This window comes from Tupaia chinensis, unplaced genomic scaffold, assembly GCF_000334495.1.
Source record: "Tupaia chinensis unplaced genomic scaffold, TupChi_1.0 Scaffold139897_1, whole genome shotgun sequence".
Classification (NCBI taxonomy): Eukaryota; Metazoa; Chordata; class Mammalia; order Scandentia; family Tupaiidae; genus Tupaia; species Tupaia belangeri.
The window spans coordinates 1,664,544-1,672,716 of record NW_006199776.1 but is presented as its reverse complement, the minus strand read 5'-3'; the positions used below and the strand labels follow the sequence as shown (position 1 = coordinate 1,672,716).

General features: G+C 47.5%; 1 long non-coding RNA gene across 1 annotated transcript; it reads right to left on the bottom strand.

Annotated features, from left to right (window-relative positions):
• Nucleotides 1-6,992: 6,992 nt before the first annotated feature.
• On the bottom strand, nt 6,993-8,133 carry LOC106736417 (uncharacterized). The gene is made up of 3 exons (XR_001371430.1): nt 7,987-8,133; nt 7,632-7,690; nt 6,993-7,067 (listed from the first exon to the last, which is right to left on the bottom strand). It is a non-coding gene; the product is annotated as an uncharacterized LOC106736417 (long non-coding RNA).
• Nucleotides 8,134-8,173: the final 40 nt, after the last annotated feature.

Sequence of the window (8,173 nt, the reverse complement as noted above, 5' to 3'; positions counted from 1 at the left end):
TTTCAAAAAAGTAAATAAAATGGGACCAGCAAGTGGTATGGTGCTTAAGACACTGTTCTCCCACATGGCTCACTGCAGTTCTAGTCTCAGACCTGGCAGCTTGAAAATCAGACCAGGCAAGCATGTGTGTGTGTGTGCCCAAAATCCTGAAATTCCAAGAGGATAATTGAGAGGGATTGTGGTTTAGCCATCCCTTGGGAAGTGATTTCTCACTTCTCCTCTCTCTGTCTCTGTGTCTCTCTCTGGCAAGCACACACACTATATGGTAAAAGTCTTATAAAAAGGCAGAATAAGTAAATAAATTAATTAATTAAAACTAAAAAGAAAAAGCACAATAAAATTATAAATTATTAAGAAATAAATGACAAAATATTAGTCATCAGAAAAGTCATGACACATTTTTGCATAGAAAAATAAGTCACGACTTTTCTAATGACCCAATGCAACATATTAAACTCATGGAATGCTACTTACTAAAAAGGCATTTCAGAAATGTGTGTAGTCTTAAATGCATTTATTTTAAAATATGAATGGTTAAAAATCAATATGTTAATTGTTCAGTAGATTCTGGAATGAAAGATTTGATGCAATTTAAAAATAATAAAAAGGTATGATTAGAAAATAATAAGTTAGAGGCCAGCAGGTGTCATGGTGGTTAAGGGATTGGGCTCTTACATGGCTGATCATGGTTTGAGTCCCAGACCTGGTGGCTCGAAAATCACACCAGGTGTGCATGTGCATGTGTCCAAAATCCCAGGAAGAGAATGGAAAACAGATTTCAGCATAGCCGTCCCCACTGGGTGGTGATTGCTCACTTTCCCTCTCTCTGTCTCTCTCTGTCTCTCTCTGTCTCTCCAGCAAGCACATGAGCCCTATGGTAAAAACCTAAGAGAAAAAGAAAATAAAGAAAGAAAAGAATGAATTTTTAAAATACTACAATACACCAACAATATCGAAAGCTTTTCTTTTTAATTAGTAAAATAGTGACTCTCTGGAAAGACTAATCAGGTGGCCTGGGGGAGAAAATATACTAACGAATAGAAAGAAAAGTGCCAAAATTATGACAGTAGAGAACTTTTAAATCACAGAATACTACGGGGAAAATGGCGAACTACTTTTTATTATTAAATTTACATTTTAAATAAATAATTTTATAGAAAATATAGATTTGTGCCAAGAAAACTGAAAACCTTAAAGAAGATATTGAAACAATAATCAAAATTGCTCCCATCACCATTGCCACCAACTGCCAAAAATATTCAACCTATAAAATTCCTAAAGACAAAACGTCACCAATACTTTCAAAATTAAATAAACTCCAATAAACTCTGGGACCAGCAGTTGGCGTAATGGCTATGTCACTGGACTCCCATGTAGTCGACTGCAGTTTGAGTCCCAGACCCGGTGGCTTAAACTCACACCTGGCGCGTGTGCGTGGGTGCGTGCCCAAGATCCCGAGAGGAGAATGGAGGAGAAGGGATTGCGGCATGACCATCCCCCCTGGGAGGTGACTTTTTGCTTTCTGTCTCTCTGTCTCTCTCTGACTCTGACGAGCAAAAAAAAAAACCAAAAAAAAAAAAAAAAAAAAAAAATTAAATAAACTCCATTTTAATGAAACTTTTTCAAATAAAAGAAAATAGGGACTGGCAGATAGCATAGCGGTTACATCACTAGACTCCTACATGCAGTTCGGGTCCTGGATTCAGTGGTTTCAAAATCATGCCCATCACATGTGCGTGCGTGCCCCAGATCCCAGGAGGAAAATGGAGGAGAAGGGATAGTGGCATGGTGGGGGGTGGGGTGATTTCTCACTTTCCCTCTCACTGTTTCCCCCCATCCCCGCGAGCACATGCACCTTAAGGCAAAAACATCTAAAAATAAACAAAGTAAAAAAATAAAATAAAATAAAAGCATGCAGAAAAAAATCTAATCTTGATTTTTAGCAAAGAAAAAGTGGACACGCATAATACAAGGCAAAAATATCATGCTCCAATTTATCTTTAAATAGTTGTAGACATCCCAGATCTCTAGCATCAAAATGAATTCAGAAATACAGTAAAAGGAAACAATAATGGTGAAAATAAGGTTATTTTAGGGAGCAAGGGTGGTTCATTATCCAAAAATCTACAACATATTACACAAAATTTAAAACAGAACACAATCATCTGACTAGGTGGATAAAACACATAAAATTTGACACTTGTCCTTATCTTTTTTTTAGAGAGAGAGATTTTTGCTGTACGGTGCATGTGCACGTTGGCAGACAGAGAGACAGAAAGTGAGAAACCCCCCTCCTGGGGGAATGGCCACGCTATAATCCCTTCTCCTCTCGGAATTTTGGGCATGCACGCACACATGCCTAGTGTGAGTTTTAAGCCACCAGGTCTGGGACTTGAACCAGAGTTGCCTACATAGGAGTCCAGCAATGTAACCATTTATGCCATCTGCTGGTCCCTGTCCTTATCTTTTCTAACGTTGTTTTCACTTTACGATCATTATTATTTAATATTGTACCAGAAACTATAATCTACTTAGTAAGAAAAGAAAAATCAAAATGCAGTATAGAAATAAAAAGGAAAAAACTAATTTTATGTGTATTTAATATGATTAAATATAGAAAAATGTAGAATACTATAGACTGCTTCTTGCATTAGAGAAGGTTATTTATTGATGTCTACTGTGAGAGAGAAACAGATATAGACATGTCCAACAGGGTCCCCATGCCATGATCCACCACCAATGGCCAGCCCAACTCAGCCACGGTGGCTAGACGTGAGATCAGCTTCTAAATATGAATAAGTAAAAACCTGTTTCAACATGTAGTAGAAAGAAGTCCTATTCACAAAAAAAAAAAAAAAAGATAACGTGGATGAAAATGAATCAAAATTATATCCAACATGCACTCACTGAAGAACAAAGAAGACCAAGAAGACCTGAATAAAGGGCAGACGCAAGGGCAGTGGCACCGCGGTAACGCAGCCCCCTACCACGTCGAGGCCTGTGGAGAGGAGCTGCGTTCACGTCCCAGGCCCGCGCTGAGCCTGCCAGGCACACATGCATGCCCCTGATCTCGGCTGGCTGAAACTGCACGTGAATCGTCGCATGGAGACCCTGGTGGAAGTGCTTCCGTCTCTCTCTCTCAGAAAAAAATTAACATTTTCAAAAAAAAAAAGGAAAACAGAAATATATGACAGCTGTAACTAATAAATGTAAAAATCTATATACTTTGACCCAGCAATGAAATCCTGCGTATACATCCTTGAGAGAGACTCAGAATGAGCCTGCCTATAACAGAGGAAATTTAGACACGACCAAAATTGCCATCCAAAAAAGAATAAATTAAAATTGGCATATTGATAGAACAAACGTAATATAGCAATAAAAATGAAAGACATTTAGTTATAATCTAAATCTAACAGTTTTTGTTTCTTCTTTTTGTTGAGGGGGGGGGAATCTAAAATATTTTTTATTGCCATGTGGCCCTTGCACTCTCCTGAGCGAGAGAGAGAGAGCACCCCCCGTAGGGCATGGTCACGCAACCCCCTTCCTCCAGCTCCCCTTCCCGTCAGGATTTGGAGCATGCGTACTCACTTGCCTAGCACATTTTCAGGCTGATGGGCCCAGAACTCAGACCATGGGGAGACCGTGGGGTCTGGCTTTCACTGCACAGCTATCAACCACTGCTCCATGCGGCCGGCCCTTTGAAAGATTTTTGAATAAAACAAGTTGCAAACTAATACGTAAAGTATAATCCTATGTGAAATCCATTTTAAAACATTCAAAACACTGGGGCCAGCGAGTGGCCTGGTGATTAAGATGCGTGGCTGACCGAGGTTTGAGCCCTGGACCTGGCAGCCTGAAAGTCACATCAGGCACGTGCGCACGTATGTCCAAAATCCCAGGAGGGGAGTGGAGGGAAAGGGACCGTGGGATGACCATCTTCCCAGGGACGATGCCTCACTTTCCTGCTCCCTGACTGCCTCTCTCCTCTCGGGTGAGCACACAAGCCCTATGGCAAAAACCTAATAAAAGCAAAAGAAAAAAGGATGTGGCCTCCTGTCTAAATTGCTAGTGTTCAAACTTCCCATGAGATTTAAAATGAAATCCAAGACATTAGATAGTTATTTTTGTAAAAGCGTATTTAGTGGTACTATAAAGCACGCATCGGAGCAAGAACACACAGAATCGGGCTGCACACGACAACAGCACCGAGGGCTAGGACAGTGTCCGTACTCATTTTGACTTTAAAGCTTTCTGAAGTAAATGTGGCCTAATATTAAACTTAACAAGGCAGTTGCTGAGCATATTATATAAGAGGTGTCATGTTATTATCGAAAACTTTCCAAGCATCTGAAATACTTCATGGCCAACACGCGTTCAAATAACCAGCCAAGTCCTAGCGAGGTAGCCCCTGCGGGGAGCTGGGCCCTGGCCTGAGGTCTGAGCACCGAGGCCCAAGTGCTCTCCCACCAGCCCCGGGCGGGGAGGAACAGGGGCAGCTGGTGCCTCTCCCCCTCTCCCGACGCGGTGACAGAAGCCTCCTCTTTTATCAAAAATGTTTTTCATCTATTTTTGATGAAATCGGAGGATAAAATATACTTTTACCTCCTGAGAGCATGTTAATCGAATGCCTTGATAGTAGAGGAAACTTTCTGTCTCTGAGAGAAGCAGATACCGTTTGAGGTGTAAATTAGAGGAACTTGGAAAATTAGGAATCAGAAAATGTCAGCCTGGAGAAAGTGGAAGACAAGACTCACATGGGAAGGAAAGGACAGCAGAGCGGAGTGTGGGTGTCTTTACCCTGCCAGGGTCTCGGGGAGACAGCCAGCCCACAGAGACTACACCCACCTTCTCCCCTCACTTCCCACCGCCCAAAGGAGGCGTGAGGAGGGGACAGCCATTGAAGTCGAGGGTCCCTGTGGACAGAAACAATGGCCTCCCTGGGGGGATCTGCATGTACAGAGAACCCAGGTCCTCCCAAAAGTGTAAGTCACACTTAGTTGTCCCTCCCGGGTGGCCTGCGTGCCATGGGTCATGACCGTTCTCCTCTCCTTTCTGTCCTAGCCCATTTCCAGTGGCCGTCAGGGCGGGGAGCTTCGTTGCACTGCCCTGCTGAAAGCCTGCGGTGGCTTCAGCTGAAAGATGACTTCAAACTGCTCTGAGCTGTCCGTCCCTGCAGGGCTTCAGTCAGGGTCACGACTTGCCCTGTAGGTGGCGCCACAGAGATCGGTGGGATTAGCGTGTGACCACGACGAAGAAGCCTCCCTTCTCCAGTCAAATCCTGCCTCCCACCCTCCACGATGGTAGGCCATGGCTTGTCAGAGCAGTGCCCGTGGGCCGCCCTGCTCCGTGCCCCAGCGGGCCTACCTATGGGCGCTCCGGTGTCCACCTCCGTGCTGGTATGAGGTCTCTGTCCCCGCAGGAGCACCATGAGAATGCTCGTCTGCACACACAACATCCCGCCTGTTAATACAGTGAACCCTGCGTGTTCAAGGCCGTCTGTGGAAGAGAGGTGTCAAACCACCACCCCAGGAAAGGGGAGGAACTGACGCAGACATGGGGAACGAGGGAGAGAGACCACGTTTCTGGTGAACTCGACCAGAGGGGAGGAACGAGGGGAAGGTAACTCTGTGCGATGGTTCCTAGAGTGAGTGGGAACCCCCAGAGTGGGGCGTGAGTGTGAAGGGCGAGATGAGCTCCAAAGGCTGAATTCTTCGGAATGACAGAAAGGGGAACGAGAGATTCCAAGGGAAGAGGTGTGGATGGACAGGCTATCCCAGATGAGGCCGGGAAGCGTGCGCTGGGCAGGAAGCTGGCTTACTGCTATTGAAATAGTAATGGCAAAATTAGGCCACTAGGACCATAATCGACTCCAATAAAGCCTCAGTGAAGATCCCTTACAGGACCACAGAGAACCCATGAGAATTCGGAGTTCGACTCCACTCTGCTTCCACAGTATCTCAGCATACCCCGTTAGTCCCTCCTAAGTCCATCAGGCCTTGCGGGCCTGAGGGAGTTGCCCCCTTCAGGTTGGGCACACATAATCTCCCCCTGACATTTAAAAGACTGCAGACAGCCTCATGCATTAAATGGGTCTCCGGTGCCCCTACCCCCTTTAGTTCTGGTAGATGGTAGCAGTCGTGTAAGGATGAAGTTCAGAGATGATGGAAAACCTCAGGAGGCCAGAATAGGAAGTTATTTAGAAATTGAAATACCTGGGCCCAGCAGTTAGCATAGTGGTTACATCACTGGACTCCCCACGTGGCCCACCGCAGTTCGAGTCTCGGGCCTGGGGGCTTGAAAAATCCTGCGTGCTTGTACATGCGTGTGCAAGATCCTGGGAGGAGAATGAAGGAGAAAGGATTGCACACACACCCTATGGCAAAAACCTTTTTAAAAATGGGAAATAAATTGAAATATTTATATCAGAACTGGAACTGTCAGACCTCATTGGCTCAAAGTCCTGTACCGCAGTCTTCTCCAACCCCTGACTGCCAGCCTCTGTCCTCGGGCCTGTCTCTGAGTGCTATAGTGGGGCCCACCACCTCACAAGGAACCTACTCCACTGAAAACATCGCTTTCTTCCTGACTTTTTCTTCTGAAGCTGCAACCAACAGTCCCTCTTCCAGGCCAGACCTGGAACGCCCCCCCTCCCTCTGGGCCTCTGAAGCCTCCCTTCTCCAGTCAAATCCTGCACTGTCCTTTCAGCCGTGACCCACCGGCTCAGTGGAATGTGCCACGGTCTCATGTGAAGGGGAGTCCCCAGCCCTGACAAACCGATCACAGGAAGGCCTGACAGCCCCAGGAGCGTGGGTCTCGCTGCGGCCGTCAAAGGCTGGTTGACATCTTCAGCGCAGACGTGACGGCCCCATTCAGACACCACCGCGGAGGCAGGTGGAGAGGATGGACGGATGGGGAGACAGATTCATGTGTTCATGAAATAATACCTAGACGAGGAGTGGAAAACAGGCTTTATTGTACGTGACGTATGACCCTTGTCCTTTCGTCCTCCTTGATATAGCCGATGTTCTGTCTGCTTCTGCCGCCGCGTCCTTTCTTCTCCCTGGCTGGGAGAAAACGAACGAGTCTGAACGGGAAGAGACGGGGGGCAGCAGGCCCTGGAGTCAGGGCTCTTCCCCTTCGTCTCGGAGCTCAGAGCCTGCACAGTGTGTTCCTGGGCCGACTGCGGCGAAATGGAGACTAGGACTCCAGGTCTCCCACGCTGTCCCCTCTCCACAGTCCCCTTCTTCAAGAGTCTATGGCCACAGGCCTAGGTGAGATTCCAGCTCAGGCCGAAGGCTCCCCCAAACCTCTAGTCTACTGAGTCCCCGTGTTCTCTTAGACCACTCCCAGCCCTCTCAGGTTATGCTGAGTTCTCTCTGCCCAGAGGGACGGCAGAGTTTCCTCTGAGAGTCTTGAAGACACGCACAGAGATACTGAGAAAGCTCCCTGTCAAGACTCTCCACCTTCTCCCTTGAGAAATGGAGGTCAGCTCTCCCATCCTCCCAGGTTCTCCACGCCGGGTGCAGCTGCAGAGCCAGGGGTAGCCCAGCACCTCTGCAGCCCCTTCCTGAGATTCCTCTGGACCCTGGGGCCCAGGCTGGGACAACTGTGCAAGCCTCAGGCCTTACCTGTCCCGAGGGAAGTCCACACCGTCTTCTGGGGTCCTCTGGCCTGTGACTCTCAGTTGCTGTGGGGAGACCATAACAGAAAGACACTCTTAGTAACAAGAAAGGGGCTTTGTTGGCTCTTGAGTTCTCAGGGTGGAGCTGGAAAATGCTCAGGAGGGAGCTGGAAAACTCAGATGGACCCTGACTTCTGTCCCAACTATCAGATGGCTGGCCAAGAAGCAGGGGGCCTGTTCCCCTTTTCTCGTCCCCTGAGCTGGCAAAACCCAGACTCCCTGGCTGAGGCCTGAGCCTGGACTGGAATGACAGTCTGGCTCCCAGAAGGCCCGGCTCCCTCTCAGCCCCAGCCCCGACTCACTTCCTGTCCTTCGGGGCATGAAACACGCAGCCTGGGCACTGGCTCCAGGGCCTCCTCGGGCTGAGGTCTGCCCCCGCGGGCTGCTCTTCCCTCTTCTTCTCTTCTGGCTTCTCTTCCTCCTCCTCATGGTGGTGGTCGTCCTCCTCCTCATGGTGGTGGTCGTCCTCCTCCTCATGGTGGTGGTCGT